Source organism: Periplaneta americana, chromosome 2 (assembly GCF_040183065.1).
Source record: "Periplaneta americana isolate PAMFEO1 chromosome 2, P.americana_PAMFEO1_priV1, whole genome shotgun sequence".
NCBI lineage: Eukaryota > Metazoa > Arthropoda > Insecta > Blattodea > Blattidae > Periplaneta > Periplaneta americana.
The window spans coordinates 216,541,448-216,560,381 of record NC_091118.1 but is presented as its reverse complement, the minus strand read 5'-3'; the positions used below and the strand labels follow the sequence as shown (position 1 = coordinate 216,560,381).

General features: G+C 36.7%; 1 protein-coding gene and 1 long non-coding RNA gene across 6 annotated transcripts in view; one reads left to right on the top strand and one right to left on the bottom strand.

The window, feature by feature from the left end:
- Positions 1–17,927, bottom strand: part of LOC138695127 (uncharacterized) — a 46,229-nt gene extending 28,302 nt beyond the window's left edge. For both annotated transcript variants that reach the window (XR_011331071.1, XR_011331070.1), the window contains exon 1: positions 15,243–17,927. This is a non-coding gene — a long non-coding RNA (uncharacterized lncRNA). The remainder of the gene's footprint in view (positions 1–15,242) is intronic.
- Positions 1–18,934, top strand: part of LOC138695124 (uncharacterized) — a 293,372-nt gene that overhangs the window by 145,271 nt on the left and 129,167 nt on the right. The window lies entirely within an intron of this gene.

The following is an 18,934-nucleotide window of genomic DNA, read 5'->3' as shown; positions in this document are numbered from 1 at the left end:
TACACACACACTATTCGACTCCACACTTCAACACCTTCCAACAATAAAACACACCCTCTTAACAGGCAGAGAAGTTCGAGATGACGCCGCGATCTAGTAGGCTCTGATGATGATGGTGCGTGAAGCACTGAAACAGCTGTAAGCCGGACAAATATTACATATTTAACACGAGTAAGTCCACTAGTTCATCAATTAATTATATTCAAGTGTTAAAAGTGGTGTACGCAAGATTCAAAATGGATGTATATTTTAATTCTCTGAATGCATCTTTCAACATGAATTAGAACACTGGCAATGCTGTAAGTAGTTTCTACTTCTTCAGCTGTTAATTTACCATCGTGCAGATATGGTGGAGTAACAACAATGATCCCTTTATTGGAGAGGTTTGTTATTATTCCGGGAAAACCTGATTTCATCACCACCTTCTAATAAAGTCAATAATCCGCAGTCAGTTGTTATGAATGTGTCACTCGATCTGCCTCGGTAGCATTTAGATTAGAAGGCCACCATCTGATCCACACTGGGTGGCTGTTCCACTTCTGAACAATTAATTGTTACTTTACATTTTTCAATATTGCAGGCATTGTTTCCTGAATACTTTCTCTGCTAGGCCAAAACCCAAAATTACAGTAACAATTGTGGATGTCAACAACATTAAAGTGGCGATAAAAATACATTATAATTATAATTATACGATTAACTCCAAACATCACCCTCATAGCAGAATATAACAATCCAGTTTTCATTTTAATTGGAAAATATGAGTAGACGATTTTCTTCACTAATCTCTTGGACAGAATTTTTCGAAAGCTTTCGATGTGAAATTCACTAATAAAAATGGCAAAAATAATATGTATGGTCTACATCTTGGGGCGTTTCGACTATCTATGGTAGCTATTTTTTGGGTTAAATGATAAAATTAGAAATGTTTCTTATTATGATTCTACGGGTATGATTGTGTTTCAATTGGTAGCAATTTTAACAATAAGCTTGGGTATATTCGAAACCACAAATGTCACTCCCATTAAGTCTGGTAGTTCTGTCTCATATTTTATTGTAGAATAATATCAGAAACCTTGCATTTCATTAAACATATCATCTGTTCCTGAACACTTGTCATAACATTTCTTATGTGACTTCAGTTCGGCATGTAATGGAATAGACACTTGAGTAGACAATTCACACAATTCAATTGTGAAAGAAGAAACAAAATCACTAAGAATGGTTTCATTTCCTTATGCCTGTATGGCTACTTCATTTTTCGAAATAACACTTGTTGAGCATTCGCCTTCCATAAAACTTAAATTTTCATCTTTTCTTCTTCTTTATGCGTCTCTTTCGTACCTTCCGGAGCTAGTTCAGATTAGGCAGTCTTTTTCTTGTAAGCTTTTATAAAATACTGGGAACGGCATGCTAGTTTGGGGTGTTCTGATCTCGTTCCCAATAAAATTAATACTGCAAATTCTTGCTGCGGATGTTGGTTTCCAAGGTGAACCATCAGCACTTGAAATCAAGAATTAAATATGGATATGAATACATTTAAACATAAGTATATTATTATTTATTGTTGCTAGTATTATACATAATATATATGTAAAGAACTCAGTAATTATGTACTTTTTGAAATTTAAATGATAAATTCCTGTAGTTGATAACTTAATGGTTATTTATAAACATAATAATATATATATATATATATATATATATATATATATATATATTCTATTTTTATACCAGGCCTAGTATATAATAATACTATGATTACAAGCAGTGTAGCCTTATTTACTTTCGTCTTCGTACTGCATGGATCCACAATTAGCGTTGTTGCGCTTCAGTTTTCTGTTTTGGGAATGAATAAAAACTATATCGGTTGGTGTGGTCCTATAAGCATTATTACACTCAAGAACACAGCAATTTGCATTACCTTTCCGCTTTTTAGGATCATCCATATTTCTAATCATTTAAGCTGAGATATTAAGTATATTCATACACTTCAATCATAACTCTATCGCTGCTGTCCCGCAGTTAGTAACAACAGTCGCCACCAGAGGAGCTTGCACGATGCCTATAGAGGTCCTAGTCTTGCAGACGAGTCCTTGTAAAATACTCTGGGAAGTCTTGCTGCAGAAGCCAATTCATTGATCTCCTCGCAGTAGTTTTTCCAAGCTTCCTTCTTTGACTTTCTAATCTTTTCCTTCATGAAACAATAGTCCAAAAAATTAACTGATGATACATCGCAGACATTTACATCTCAAAAATTGATAAGTGGTATACTTTTTTTTTCTCATGTTAGATGGGCGTCAAAGTGAGAGAAATGTTGAGAAAGAATGGTCCTCTTCTGTTCTCTGTTTCAGTTGTATCTTTCTTAACATCATGATCAGAAAAATTCTCTTGCATAAGATGCTTCAGTGGCTCTTCAATTTGTAGAGGTAAATTTTGGAATAGATATAGAGGTCCTAGTCTTGCAGACGAATCCTTGTAAAATACTCAGGAAAGTCTTGCTGCAGGAGCCAATTCATTGATCTCCTCGCAGTAGTTTTTCCAAGCTTCCTTCTTTGACTTCCTAATCTTTTCCGTCATGAAAAATTGTCCAAAAAATTAACTAATGATACATCACATTGCTATTTTCTCATTATACAATGGAGTCTCATTCACGATTGTTGACTTCTTTGCTGAATACAAATTGTCAGTAGGCCTATTCAGGGCTGCCGACAGGATTTATGGGCCCCTGTGCAATATTGTGCTCGGGCCCCATTGAAAAAAAAGTTAAAAATGACAAGTTACCAATTATTCTGACCATAATAATTATTTGCAAAATAAAAAAAAAAATAATTCCATACACAGGTACGAATCTAAAAATATACACTTTTGTTACATTGAAAACTTTTAACAAAACTTCACATTAGTACAATGTATTATATTCATCACTTTCGTCTTTTCGTTGTAGTTTGTTTTATTTCATTTTCAACACTATTCTGAAATAGCGGTAATTTCTTACTTGGATGCCAACATCAACAAACAACTCTCCTTGACTTCACTGATGCAAAATCATCAATTACACCATCAAAATTTAAAGACCTGGCAAGATTGCTCTCCAAACTAAGGAGGCCAAGGTTACTCAGTCTTTCTTGACACATTGTTACCGGAACTCTGAAAACATTTTTATTTCCTTAATTTTGTTTGAAGTTAGTGTGAAATTGAGCATTGCTAGTGAAGCTGCAGAAAATAAATAAATCTCAAGCCTGTCTGTTCAGATTGTCAAAAATGAAAACAGTTTATATTTAGAAGTGAATACTGATGGTTGTGGCTGTCTAGAAAAAAAATTCTGATAACAGTAGTATTGAATCAGTACAAGCAAACAATAGTAAAAATGATGTGTTAATATGTGCAAGTGAAACAAATTTACCCACACCACTAATATGTTTTCGCGGGATATCAGCCGAGTTAAGATTTTGGAATGCTCCAAGCTTTCGACTGCTATCTCTGCAGCCACCTTCAGGGAAGTGATGTCCGAACAGAAAGTCGAAAGGTAATATAGATGTTAGGCTGTCTCAAGTGAAACAGGATTGGTTGGTGGATCGGCCAATCCGGGGCTGGGAATTGTCATTCCTCGTAAGCTCCGCCCCTCCCGGGATTCCTGTGTGAAGTTTGGCGGGAGGCGAGCCCTGTTCCGCCGGTTGGAATCGGTTGCCGTCCTCGGTCCGTGATCTTCATGACCTTGATTGTAAGAGGGCCTAAGTTGGTCCAAGGCCGGTGTCCATGCCTGACTGAGCTGGAGTCCACTGTCTCTGTTAAAAGTTGTTTCTCTCCAGCTTGATCTCTATGACCTCCTTGATTGTACGATCCCAGTAGTGGCTTGATTTGTTAATGACCTTGGTGTGGTCAAACAGTATTTTATGCTCCTTTTCTATGCTGTGTTGCGCCACTGCAGATTTTTCCGGGTAATAGAGCCTCAGGTTCCTCTTATGCTCTTTGATTCTGTCTTCTATTGTGCGGCCAGTCTGCCCTATGTATACTTCGCCGCACTCACATGGAATCTTGTAAATCCCCGGTGTCCTTAGGCCCTGACTGTCTTTAACCTGACGTAGATGACTCCGGATTTTCCTCTGTGGTTTATGGATGGTTTTGATATTTACCTTCTGGAGGATTCTGCTTATTTTGTGTGACATGCTCCCGCAGAATGGAATGAAAGCTTTCTTTGTCAGTTCTTGCTTGCTCTCTATAAACCACAGAGCAAAATCCGGAGTCATCTACGTCAGGTTAAAAACAGTCAGGGCCTAAGGACACCGGGGATTTACAAGATTCCATGTGAGTGCGGCGAAGTATACATAGGGCAGACTGGCCGCACAATAGAAGACAGAATCAAAGAGCATAAGAGGAACCTGAGGCTCTATTACCCGAAAAAATCTGCAGTGGCGCAACACAGCATAGAAAAGGAGCATAAAATACTGTTTGACCACACCAAGGTCATTAACAGATCAAGCTGGAGAGAAGCAACTTTAACAGAGACAGTGGACTCCAGCTCAGTCAGGCATGGACAACGGCCTTGGACCAACTTAGGCCCTCTTACAATCAAGGTCATGAAGATCACGGACCGAGGACGGCAACCGATTCCAGCCGGCGGAACAGGCTCGCCGCCTGCCAAACTTCACACAGGAATCCTGGGAGGGGCGGAGCTTACAAGGAATGGCAATTCCCGGCCACAGATTGGCTGATCCGCCAATCAATCCCATTTCACCTGAGACAGCCTAACATCTATATTACCTTTCGACTTTCTGTTCGGACATCACTTCCCTGAAGATGGCTGCAGAGATAGCAGTCGAAAGCTTGGAGCATTCCAAAATCTTAACTCGGCTGATATCCCGCGAAAACATATTAGCGAACCAACGCCGAGAAAGCCTCAAATCATACTTACCCACACCATTTCCTAACTCTGAGTCATGGCAAGTAACATGCGACCTTGGAAAACTAAAAAGTGACAGACAATTGAATGTGTTGTTTGAATAAGTACCCCCAACCTGCCTAATAACCTTCTAGTATTATTTTCAAAACTCAAGAATGAAGAATGTGTTCCCAGAGACTGGCTAGTGTGGAGTAAAACAAATCAGTCATTGTACTATTTACCCTGATTTGTTTCACTCCACAGTAGCCAGTCTCTGGGAACACATTCTTCTTTCTTGAGTTTTGAAAATACTGTAATGCTGTTTTTGGAAAAGCTCTTGTTTTCGAACAACACATTCAATGACACAATTTGTCTGCTAATTTTTAGTTCTCCAAGGTCGCTCAATTTCACACCAATGTGAAACAAAGTTCTTCTCCCTTTCTTAATATCTTCCGATTTTTCTGTCTCTCCTTGCGCATCTCAGTTCCCGACTTATGCTTCTACTTGTCCATTGCCACTGGTAACACTAATGAACAGAATTTACTAGAAAAATGACAATGAAAAGACGAAAGTTTCGTCACGAAACATACTACGTAGGCCCTACTGAAAAGGAAACGTATTCCTCTGGCTTGGATTTGGGAAAGTCCACTAGCATATTGCGGTGGGCCTGCAAGGGTTGGTAGTTAAGAGGACAAGCCAATTGAACGTGTTTGGTACAAGTGACGGGAATATATTTCAGACAAATCCCGGAGCCCTCAAGTGTCGTGTTGATGATTGTTAACATGGGAAACCGATATTCTATTATATAAAAGTTAAACATCCACATAATGAAGTGATAATTTGTACTAATTCTACTATTGTTGGTTAATATGTCAGATTCATGCAACAAATGTTCTTACACAATTTTATAGTACCCGTATGTATCTGTGAATGATTATTTGTGATAGTGAAAAGTAATGATTCACTTAATCTGACGGGCCCTTACTGCTCATGGGCCCATATGCACTTGCCCCCTTTGCCCCCCTTTCTCAGCGGCCCTGGGCCTATTACTACGTGGCCATTCAGAGGATTTAAGCCCCATTGGAGAAAAAAATTGATCTGGTATCAATTTCTTCGTTATTTACTTTTATAGTATACAAATACAAAAATGAACTCTATGATTGTAATCTTGGGACTAATTTTTCAACTTTTGGAATTCTGTAGTGCTTTAATTTCACCAGTATTGTTACAGTACCCGTCTTCCACAACCTTTGGAAATTTCTGTCCCTACACTACATATTTCAGGGATTTTAAAGGACTACATTTCAAAGCAGATCTTATTTCATTAAGTTGTTCATCAATAATCACACAGACCCCTTTTTTTCTTATTTTATGGTTATGCAAAGAACCTATTTTGTTAAATATGCCCATTGAATTTAATATCGTAGTTCTACATGGAAATTTATGTCTAAATTTTTTCACAAGAAATATTAGTGAAATAAAATAAACCAGAATAATATAAAGCATGGGCCATTATCATAATATAAGATTCTCTAATTTTTTGCCACATGACTTCTTATTGTTTATGTACTGGTACAATATATGTGTACATGTTCCTTCAATGAATATTTGACACAAATGAGAGAAATAAACTACACTGAAGCACAGTGAAACTAGAACTGAGATACGTACTCCTGTGAGTGTTTATCAAAACCAACCAAACACATGCCTCCACCTGCCGATATACACAGCAGCATGACGAGGTAGCAGCCAGAGATTGAAGAACTGTGCTCTGCAGACACCTGCCAATGTCTACCTCTAGTAGTGATCCTAACACTGGTGATAGTAGCTACATCTGTACAGTTATAGAATGTTCTATAGGATGAAAGTAAAATAAAATTTTCATCACTGACTTTTATGCTGCAATCATGAATGGAACGCAAAACAACATAACCTATAGGCCTATCCTATAACAAGATTGTGTTTTGTTGAGACCGTAGGCTTAGATCAGAGATGTCAAAGCAAGTGCATTTTTCTGACCTTGATGTCATGGGCGGGCATCAAGCGCTAGGTATAAAAGGAGAAATAAGCAACCTGTTGGATTAAGAAAACAGTGGTGCACAGACTTCAAACGGAACGTGAAATTTTATGTCGTTATTTTTATAAGGCGTCTTTCTGTTTGATATTATGTATATTGTCTGTCAAACAAACGTACTAACACCAATTTCTTAACATTGGAGTTGCATTTTAAACGTTAATAACATAATAAAAAGTTAAGAAGGAATATTCACATAAATTCCATGGCAGTACAACTATACAGTACTATACTATGGATGAAACACATCATTCATAAAGAAAGTGATATCCCCCCCCCCCAAAAAAAAAAGAGATTGAGTATGATAAGTTGGAATTGATATTGATGGTATCTTTAGCCTTATAAAAGTAATCAATGAACTACTCAAAACAATATTATAGTTACAAAGCAAAGTTACTTAGGTACTGTAATTATATGTTTTAAGTGTAACTAATATTCCATAACAAAAGTCTTATCGCATTATTTTTTAGAGTGATATTGGTGAGCAACTTCCTATCTTCAGAATATTAAATTATTTTCTCGTAACCTGCTGAAGTTATAGAGCTGACATTTTTACAACTCATAGGCACATATCTTTTGCTTAAGATGTACCATAACAGTAGTTGATTTGTTAATTCATTTCCTTACAAACATTTTCCATGCAAATATTTTCAAAATTTGTAATATTCTATCATCAGTAATACGTATTTACGGTGTATTAGATTTACGACAACATTGTTTCAGTACCTGTAAGGCTATTAAATAAATAGGCCTATAACTGAAAATTTCACTTTTCTATAAAAAAGTTGAGAATTAAAAAAAAAACTTGTGAAAATGAGCATTAAAATTAAAACTACATTCTTATAATGCATTTACACTCAAAGACAAATCTAAAAATTAACATGGATACAGTTTTAATAAGTTCTCTTCCCTTCATCCATTGAATCAGTGCTGACCATCCCTGCATATAGTTCGCCCAAGCGGCATATACCACCTCTTTCGTCTGTCTTTTTCCTTTCCGCTGTAAAGCGCTCAGGCTCTCCTGGGCTCTAAAGTGTGTTCTTGCGCCTATGGGCATCAATTGACATGGCTGCCGTAGATTAACAGAAGTCTGTTCTAAATTTAAATTCTTGACATATTTTTGTTATTATTATGATTCTCATTCTTCTTTTTAATATTAGATAGTAATCTCTTTCATCGTCTATGATGTAATATGGTGGTTGATATTATTAATGCCATGTTTGTTGATTAGTGTGTGAGTGAGGACGACTACATATGCAACTTATACATACATAAGGATTTAAACAGCTGAATATCAGCTTTCCAGTTCTGGTCATCAGAATTTCTTGCATTCTGTATCTTAAACTTGAAGATTTTCCATGTTCCTGATGCACAGTTATATGAGTCTGAGGATTAACTAACATTTGTCTTACATCTGAAAAAGACCTTGGGGGGGGGGGGGGGGACTCCATTGGGTAACCAGCGCAACCCGTACCCGAGCACAGCCTCAGATGTCGAGCTACACCAGTTGCCTGTGTACAGATCTTACAGTAATTTCTAGGCGTTATAATCTTACAGCACAGCATAACACACCTTACATGAATGGAATGGAATTGAATTGAATTGAATGAAGGGGAGCACTACGGCCCAGCACCAGTAGCGGCTGGTGGTCAAAATAATGAGTGTGCTACAATCTCTATATCGGTCTACTGTATACACTTATATGTATTTATCTTAATTTGAATCTCTCCTAGTGATGAAATATGAAGTCCATACGACGTTTTTTCGTACTGCAGAACTTCTCATTTGGTGTTAAACCCCCCCATCTTGGACATCATACTCTTTTCTATTGACAGTATTGCAAGAGCAGTGAGACGATCGTGGGACATAGTGTTCCTTAAAAAGTTTTTATGCGTTTCGAGCAAGAAAAACATCTTTCTGGCTCAGCAGTGGTCATTGGTGTTGTAATTAAAATATTTAACAAGTTCGTTACTTCACAGAATGGATCCTGTAAATTGTTGGAGACTATGTATTGTAACAGTCGGACACTTGAATTACCAAATACATTGTAAATAGTTGCGAGTTCCTCCACAAGCAAGGATTCTTTCGTTACGCTTTACTTTTGCAATCCCCAAGCTGTGTAGTGCTGAAGCTGACTACAGCACTTTCCCGTTTAAAAATAGCCAATCAGAACAGTGATTTCAGCTTCGCACATGCGCATAACAGTCTACATTCTTATGTGGAGTTTTGAGTAGCACAACTAACCCCATGAGGCACCGAAGAGCGAAGACTAAACACTCTATAACGCGTCATGAACATAACCACGGGAAATTGTCAAATGACAGATCAAATACTATGGTATTACAAACACATTATTTGAGCAAAAATTATCATTGTGCTATAGCACTGTAGCACATAAGGATGGGCCGCCCCTGCCCAGAACTGCGAAATGTTAAGATTTATTGCGCTGACCCTCAGCTGATGCATTCCCAACTACACTGGTTGACCACACTAAGGTTCTCTGTGTGCCCAGGTTTCGAACAGGCAACCCCACTCGTCCCTAGGCTAGCACCCTCCACATGCCACCAGGCGGTGCTTGGGGAATGCTATGGAATGGTAACGAAATGGAGAAATGGTGACGGAATGATGTAAATGCCTAATTTGGGGAAAAACAGGAGAACCCCGGGAAAAAACCCAACTGCGAACTTGTCTGCCACAAGTGTCAATATGGATTTTTTCATTGAAAAAATCCCAAATCCCAGACCTGACCGGGAATCGAACCTGGGCTGCCTGTGTGACAGTCTGAAGGTCTGACCATTCAGCCTCCACAGAGACGCACCTTACATAGTTTTATTTATTTCTAATTTTGACACTACCAGTATAATAAGTTATTACTAGACAAGAGGAAATAGGATGGAATAAGTCACTCTGTGTACTATAGCACATGGTATGAATATAAGACTGAAGGCTTGTATAATGTCGCGCTATTGTTTCATTGTACAATATTAGTAATCTTGAAAGCAAGAAACTAAATCTAGAACTTTACTACTTCTTCAACATTAATCGTAAATTACTTTACAGGACAGATAAAGGAAAGAGAAGGAAGAAGCAGTGGTACATCTGAAGGCTTCTCAAGCTAAACCAGGCTTCGGTATGAAAGATAAATTTCCTGCTACTGAAGTTCAGATGGACTTCGGATGAAGCATCAGCACAGCTTAAGCAAGAGTTGCGGACACTGAAAGAATATTTCAAAGTCATTGAAGAAGACGAAGGTAGGTTGGCTGGAAAATTGGCAGTGTTAGAGTCACATGTAAATGACTTGAAGAAAGAAAATCAAGTTCTAACAAAACAAAAAAAGCAATTAAAACAGGATTTGTGTGGCAGTAAACAGGAAGAAGCTGCACTGAAGAACAATATCATTGATTTGGAAGGAAATCTTTACATACTGGGAGACATCAGGGATCAGAGAGACAAACTACTGCGTGAAAATATTGATCTTAAACAGAGTCTCAGTGGGACATATGACGAAATAAAAAGGGAGTTGAAAACTACTAGAGAATTGTAAAGGAATTAGAAGAGAAAGAACAGTTACTGTGCAAAATTTAAGGTTGGAAGTTGAAGACCTAAGAAAAAAATTGCAATTGTACAGTGGCATAGAAGATAATTTGATTGCATTGACACAAAAGGCTGATGCGGCCGACAGATTAAGAAAAGAACTGGACAATTTTCATGGTTGTGGTGCTATGCCATTAAATTTCTGTTCCCTTTCTCCTAACTAATAGGCCATCTCTCTCTCTAACACATTCGGTCATATAAATTCTCGACTTATTTCAAAAGTCCATATTCATTTCCCATCTAATAGCAAAATTAAAATCTAATCCTTACACAACTTAGCCTACATATATTCCTCTTACCATTGTCATCAACAGTAACAACTCCGCATTATGTCAAACTAGCTATATTGGGAATTACTTCTCTGCACGATGTCTGCTAAACTGCCTACATCCACAATTACATTTTCACACTATGTCTGCCAACCTGCCCACATCGGCAATTACATCTCCATACGTTTCTGCCAAACTGCCCACATCGGCAATTACATCTCCATACTTTTCTGCCAAACTGCCTACATCGAGAATTACCTCTCCGCACTTTTTTGCCAAACTGCCTTCATCGGGAATTACATCTCCACACTTTTCTGCCAAACTGCTTACATCGAGAATTACATCTCAGCACTTTTCTGCCAAACTGCCCACATCGGGAATTACAGCTCTGTATTATGTCGTGGAATGCTGCCTCCATCCACTGTTGTGACTGCATGCTGTCTTCTGATGATGTCTTGCTGCATGACAATGGCAGCCCGCAATCTGCTACATCAATAAAAACTTCTTCAGTGATTTTAATAGGAAGTGTTTGATCCCTTCAGAAGTGGTTGGGGGAATAGCATTTTCACTCCAATGAGGAGTTTTGGGACACCATGCAGACTTGGCTCCACGGATAGATGAGAACTTTTTTTGCAGAAGGTGTTGAAAAGCTGGTGCATCGGTATGACAAATGTTTCAATCTTCATGGTAATTATGTTGAAAAGTAGGTTAAAGGTGTACTCAACTGTTGTCAATAAAATTATTTTGCTAGTCACTCTGGTTTTCATTTCATGCCGTATCAAAGGTTTAAAAAAAAATAGCCCTCGTATATTGCTTACCTTTTAGATATATGTCGCACACCATGGAAAAATGTGTAAACTCCACATGTTTTACAAATTTCCACTATAGTTACACGCTTAATATTGCAATGTTTTGGTACATGGTTTAGGAGGATACCGATGGCCTAGGTCTAATACCACATGATTTTTTCAAAATTTTCAGGAGAGACTTAAAACTATTTATTATTTATACATTCTATCTACTGTATTGGCCCGAAAATAAGTCGTCCACAGATATAAGCTGCACTATTAATATTCGAAGAGGAAAAAGAAAAAAAAAAAGGTTTATTCATGAATATAAGCTGCACTTGGATTAAGGGAAGAAACATTTATTTTCTTGTACTTATATGTAAACATTTTTCCTAACAAATGGTACAGCACACTCGCACCTAACACATTACCATTATTGTCTTATTCACAGTCGTCACTGTCAATATTCACTTCATCACTCTCATTCTCACTATTTTCTTCAGTTGGATTATTTCTCGTGTGATAGACATTCCATCTTTCCTCTTATTTTGCACATAGGAAAGAATTCTAGCTTCAAGTTCCGAATATTTGCCACATTTTGATCTCCTGAACGATTTTCTCGTTGAAACTGCTTTTTTCCATTTTTCTTCTGAAGCAACCCAATGTTGCACATTAGATTCGTCCAATCCATACTTTCTTCCGGTCTTTCTGTTAGTTGTGCTTTTGGCATAATGCACAACTGCAAGTTTGAACTTGCATCGTAGCTATGCCGAATTCCTTGGTATGATCATTCATATCAGCTTTCTTACCAGTACCCAACTTTTTACTGAAACTGAGCTGAAATATACAAGCTTATGAAACAATAATTAAACACAATTTTAATGCTAGGTAGAATTTCGCATTGTTGCGTCATACCGTAATTTTTAAACAGCACATGGTATAAATAAAAGTGTATGTAGCGAATATAAGCCATACCCTGATTTTTTGCAGTTGAAAATTGGCTAAAAAGTGAGGCTTATGTTCAGGTCAATACGGTATATGAACACTTGAAAAAGCACAACAATCAGTAAGAATGTAGTATTCTTACTGATTATTGTGTTTTTCAGAGGTTCAAATAGATAAAATGTATAAACAATAAACTGTTTTAAGTCTCTCCTAAAAATTTTGGAAAAATCATATACATGGTACCGTATTAGATATAGCCCATCAATATACCATTTGTCGACCCATGTTCAAAACTAAAATTCACACTGGGATAGAGTGAAAATAAACTTTAATTGAAACTACTGCGGAATTAGTTGAGTCTCCCCTATAACAACATGGTTTTTCATATTTGCCCAGGGTTGTCAGATGTCCTGATTTGGCGGGACATGTCTCGATTTTCATATAAAAATCCCGAGTCCCGCTTCGATTCCAGGTGGGACGCAAAAAGTCCCGCCATTAGAAAATTAACATCAGTTGTATAATTTTATCATTACCTAGTAACTATTTTCTACTCCGTCTAAATAATAATTACATTAAATTTAAATTAATTTTTTTAACAATATAGGTTTGCACATTAGAAAAAAAAATCTATTTTGGCAACTGTAAGGTTTGTGACAACAAATTCAGTTGTGAATATAATATTCCTGAAAATTTAAAAAGAGATGTTCATCAGAAATGCATGGCACAGATAATGGAAAAGTAGTTTGTTGAAAATGCTAAAGTACAATGATAAATATGTATATAAGCTCTGAAAAAGTATACCGGTACTGTATGTTAAATGATGGGTTTAGAGCGGTATATGTTAAGTCACAAAATAATTATGAATCTAGCTATCAATAAATTTTATGTCATTGTAATCAATGAAAAACATTGAAATTTAAATATTTTGTCATCTCATATGTGATGCTATCTTATGGAATATGTGCTAATAATAAACAGCTGGGGAAATCTATGAGACAGAACTACAATTAAGCCATTGAATTAATAATAATTTGACATAACATATTATTGTCACAAGCCCTTCAGAAAGATGCCAGTTGTGTAACTTACAGCCAGATAAATATTGTTTTGCGCTTGGAAACCTGTACCTACAATATTTATATTATTAAAATTGCAATTTTGATCTTCATATTATTAGTTTCTTTAACTGCATACAAAGAGATCATTTTTAATAATTTTTTGCAGTCACGAAAATGTCAACTCTGCCCACATTCATTTCACTCTTCCTTTAAGACAAAACATAAGTACTGTATGTGATGGAAGAAGGATGTCCCTCCTTGATAGATCTAAAATCTGGCAACCCTGTATTTGCCACTTGATTTGTGGTCTACATACCAAGTGTCAAATTCTTCTTTGGTTCATATCTGTTCATATTAGGAACAGAAACTACAACAGGGTACCGTATTTTGAAAGAATTTTAAAATCAAATTATTAATCCAGTCAAGATATCTAAAACTACAAGTACCTATAAAATACAGTGATGAATGTCTTCGCATCATACAAGTGCCATTGTAAGTGCAGTGGAGTGTCTACAATGTCATTTTACTCATCAGCAAAGGTCGGAACTTGGGGACTTATGTGTCGTGTACATGAGTAAGGTTACAGATACAACATTCACAAAGCTCACGCTGCAAGTGCTCAGGGACAGTGGTGTGTACTAAGAAAGTGGTCACATCGAATGGCAAGAAGAAGAACAACGAAACTGTGTCATGTCGAAGCCAATGACATTCAGAGAATTACAGGTAAATGGTCTCTTTGAGAAATTAAAAAAATGTATTTTCAAACTTCTATAATCCTATTCGAATAACAGGTATTTTCTAATTTTAAGTACAGTATTTAGTGGAGGAATTCGAAGGAGATGCATTATTTTCTTCGAATGGAGAGTTTATAATTTGTAAGTTGTGTCACACACAAACTAGAGGTTGAAAACGGGAATTCATTGAAAGACATTGCAGTTCTTTAAATTGATGGAAAATTTGACCATAGCCATGGATCAAGTCATAGAGGACCTGCCTTAGTAGTGATACACAAATTGAAAACTATTTTCGAGAAAAATTTAGGATATACTTATCTTTCTCAGATACCAGATCAGCTAGCAACTCCTGAAAATCGAACGGAAAACAGTGATAGTCAAGTCATTCAGTATTTTAAGTTTGCTCCCGTCACTTCATGTGATGTGGAAATAAGTGTTTCTCGTTTCAAATCATGTTTAACTAACAGGCGAAGAAGTTATGGGTTCGAAAATCTTCGAATGTCGTGTGGACATATACTGTAATAAAATGTACAGAGTAGAACAGTAAATTTTATATATTGCTCATGTTTACTTACTTACTTACTGGCTTTTAAGGAGCCTGGAGGTTCATTGCCGCCCTCACATAAGCCCGCCATTGGTCCCTATCCTGAGCAAGATTAATCCAGTCTGTACCATCATATCCCACCTCCCTCAAATCCATTTTAATATTATCTTCCCATCTACATCTCGGCCTCCCCAAAGGTCTTTTTCCCTCCGGCCTCCCAACTAACATTCTATATGCATTTCTGGATTCGCCCATACGTGCTACATGCCCTGCCCATCTCAAATGTCCGGATTTAATGTTCCTAATTATGTCAGGTGAAGAATACCTATATATGCTATAAAATTATGTACCTACCATAATACTTTCAATATGTTGTTCCAGCCAGAAACCACTTTTCTAGCAGACCTGGCAGTACCTCCGTGCTGGAAGAGGGAGTTTGTTGACATTGAAGTCCAGTCGTTTAGCCACATGCAGACACAAGTCCCCAAGTTCCGAGCTTTGCTCATCAGAGACCTCTGGTACAAGATTTTGAATAACAAACAGTAATGCAACATGCAAAATTAATCAGATTATCAAATACATACCATTGGAGAAAGTACAATGCTTTACGACCTAAATTATTTACATAGGAAGGGTTCATTCAAAAAGTGCATAAAGTTAAAAATCACCTCAACTTTCCCAATCATACAGAAAAGTTTAAAATAAAAAGGAATCCATTAGAATTTGTTAATATCAACTCTGAAATCAGCCTTATGAAGAATTTAAGAAAGGAGATATTAATTTCAGTAGAAGCAAAACAACTAGCACTAGAAACAATTCATAATAATTTATTCTTCTGAAACCTGGCTTCATATTAAACGTACACTGATGGCTATTTTCAGGAGTGGGAGGCATATGTATCGGTAACTTTTTTTCATTTTATGAAGCAGTTGGGAAGGGTACTACAAATAATTGATTAATTGGCGATTTTACTTGTGTTAATTATGTAAGCATGTGCGGCTTACAGCTGTTTCGGTGCTTTCGACACCATCCTCAGAGTCTACTAGATCTCGGCGCTATCTCAACTTTGCTGCCTGTTGTGTGGGTGCGTTCATGTGATGAAAAGTTGTATTAAATAGTGTGTGTGTTCTGAAATTGATCTGTGTGTTGAGAATTTGATTAGGGTGTGTTTTAGTGTGTCTGTATATTTCGTATTGTTCTAGTGTGTTGAGTTTTTGGTTTTTCGGTTGTATGTGTAGGATTTCCATGTCTGTATTTATGTTATTGTATGTGTGGTTAGCATTAGTTGTGTGTTCGGCATATGTAGATGTATTGTGTCCTCTGGTTATTGCTTTAATGTGTTCTTTGTATCGAGTTTGGAATGATCTGCCTGTCTGTCCACTGTAGAAACTGTCGCAACTATTGCATGTGAGTTTGTATACGCCTATGTGGTTGTATTTATTTGTTTGTGTTGTTTGTGTGTTGAGATGTCTTTGTAGTGTGTTTTCTGTTCTGAATGCTATGATGTATTTCTGTTTTCTGAATGAGGATGCGATCTTGTGTGTGTTTTTGTTTTCGTATGTTAGTGTGATGTGTTCTTGTGTTTATGTTGTGTTTTGTGTGTTTTTGTGTTTGTTCAGTTTTTGTTTTGTCTTCCTTATGTTGTTGTCATTATGTTTGGGTTGTAACCATTTTCTTGTGCTATGTATTTGATTGTGTTCACTTCTTCATTGTAGTGTTGTTGGCTCATGGGTATGTTGAGTAAGCTGCGTACCATTGTCCTGAATGCAGCATGTTTGTGTTGTGTGGGGTGATTAGATGTGTTGTGTATGTGTGTGGTGGTGGTGGTTGGTTTTCTGTATATTTTGAAACAACTGTAAGCCGCACATGCTTACATAATTAACACGAGTAAGATCGTCATTTAATCAATTATTTATATTCAAATGTTAAAAGTAGTGTACGAAAGATTCAACTTTGATGGGGATGTGGGAGTCATAGACACTGTTCTTAACAACTTAGTTCGAACAATCAAAACATTCTCCAGTGCTGTTATTTTTACTGAGTCCAAAGTCGCTATCCAGGCAATAGTCAATAATGATTCACTTCAAATATTCAAAGCATACCGGTATTAATGTAGTTACATGATGAAACAGCTCCAAAATCATAATAAGAAAATAGTTTTACAATGGATTCCAGCTCACTGTGGAATTGAAGGCAATGAATCAGCAGACCAGCTTGCTAAGAAAGGTTATTCCCAACTACAACATCATATTACAACCCAACCTTACATTTACAGTGAAGGAATTATCTAAAGATCGTGCATGGTAGCAATTTCTCCTCAATCCCAATCTCATACCAGATAATCCTAAGTTAAGGAATTCTGATGTAGGAGCCTTTTCGTCTCCTGAGTGTACATGATTGCCTGGTGAAACACCTGTATAAGATTGGCACTATTCAATCACGAAATTGTGTTTTTTGTGGAAGGGATGAAGCCATGGACAGAAACCATCTAGTTAACTGCAAGTTTCTCCTGAACATTCATAAGATTACGCAAATACTGGACTGCAAGACAGCTGATGGCTTCATTGCTAAGGAGCATTGGATAACAGCAACAGCAATGCCAATACCAACACAATATCATCATTTTTTTAAATCTGCTTAAGAATATGCCTGTCAAACTGCAGCATGAGTTTCACTTAGCACTTCATTATGAAATCGAATCTTTTTTTCTGATAAAGTATTTTACTTGCCTAGGCTATATGGCTGCTATAAGCAGTAGAAGACAAGCTTGATATGCCTGTAGCAACAGAAAATGTTTCCTTGTCTGCATGTCCTTGATCCATATTTAAAATGTGTTCAAATATGACCTTGCTACTTTCACCGGTGCACATACAAGTACTGGGTGCAATTTCTTTCATATTACATTTATCAGCACTTTGTTGTCATCAAGCCTTGCACCATTCTTTTTTCATCAGAAAACAATCATAAACCTATGCAGTAAATTAATATTGTGGTCCCGCCGCTGAACGTCTTACCTGCCCTGCTACGAGGAACTCTCTGTAGAATAGGAGGTGGGGACCACTGTTTTACGGGCTGAATGGAAATATCTAAATAAACTATCTTAAGCAATTTGAAAAAAAAAAAAAACATTGTAGCCTATTTTCAACAAAGTTAGAAGTTAATAAGTTTATAATTACTTTCAGAAATATAATACACATTTCGTGTTAATTATTCGGGCATTGCATGGCAATTACTGCAAATGCTTCTGTTAAAGAAAATGTTGAACAAAACACATAAAAACCCTAGGAATAGTAATGCAGAAATTTAACTCCATTCAGGCCACTCAACATGGCATTAGCACTGATTTTTCGGGATTTGTTTAATTCTCTTTCCCCTCAGCAATTTCTCAACATTTGGAACTATTGTTTGTATAGTGCAAAATGTGACAGCACATTTTAAGTTGTGATCCGATACTTGGCTTCCATGACATGGCTTGTTTATCTTCATCATAGGAAAAAATTACTGTTCCCACAGATATGTGAATCCGAAAATGTATGTCTGTACAATCGGGGAAATCTAACACATGGAAAGTTCATATAAAAGTCAAACAACTTCTTTTGTTTTGATATTTGTCCTTCAATTCACTATCGTAAAGTAAATCAATAAGTTCCAATTACGAATAATAATCGAAAATCAAATCGAAAATTTTCCTAGTCTTTAAATCTCGAATCAAATTCCTGGCGCAGATTGCATGATGTGTGAATGTATTCTTCGAAATCCAAAGTCTTAAGAAACTAGTATGCCTATATCGTTGTTAATTTTGAAAAATGTGATGTAACTTATCCTTTCAGTTAAGCTAAGGTTCCATAATTAGAGATGGGTTCATATTAAACGCCTTCACTGTCATATAACTTTGTAATAATCTTGTTGTTACCTTGTAGAAAACACTTTAAAGCATTCAGGTAATTCCATTAAGAAGGCAAGTTCACAAATCCATTTTTTCATTTTTCACTTATGATACAGACTTTTCTTCTTCCTCCGTGAACGATGATGTTTCCTCCCTCAGT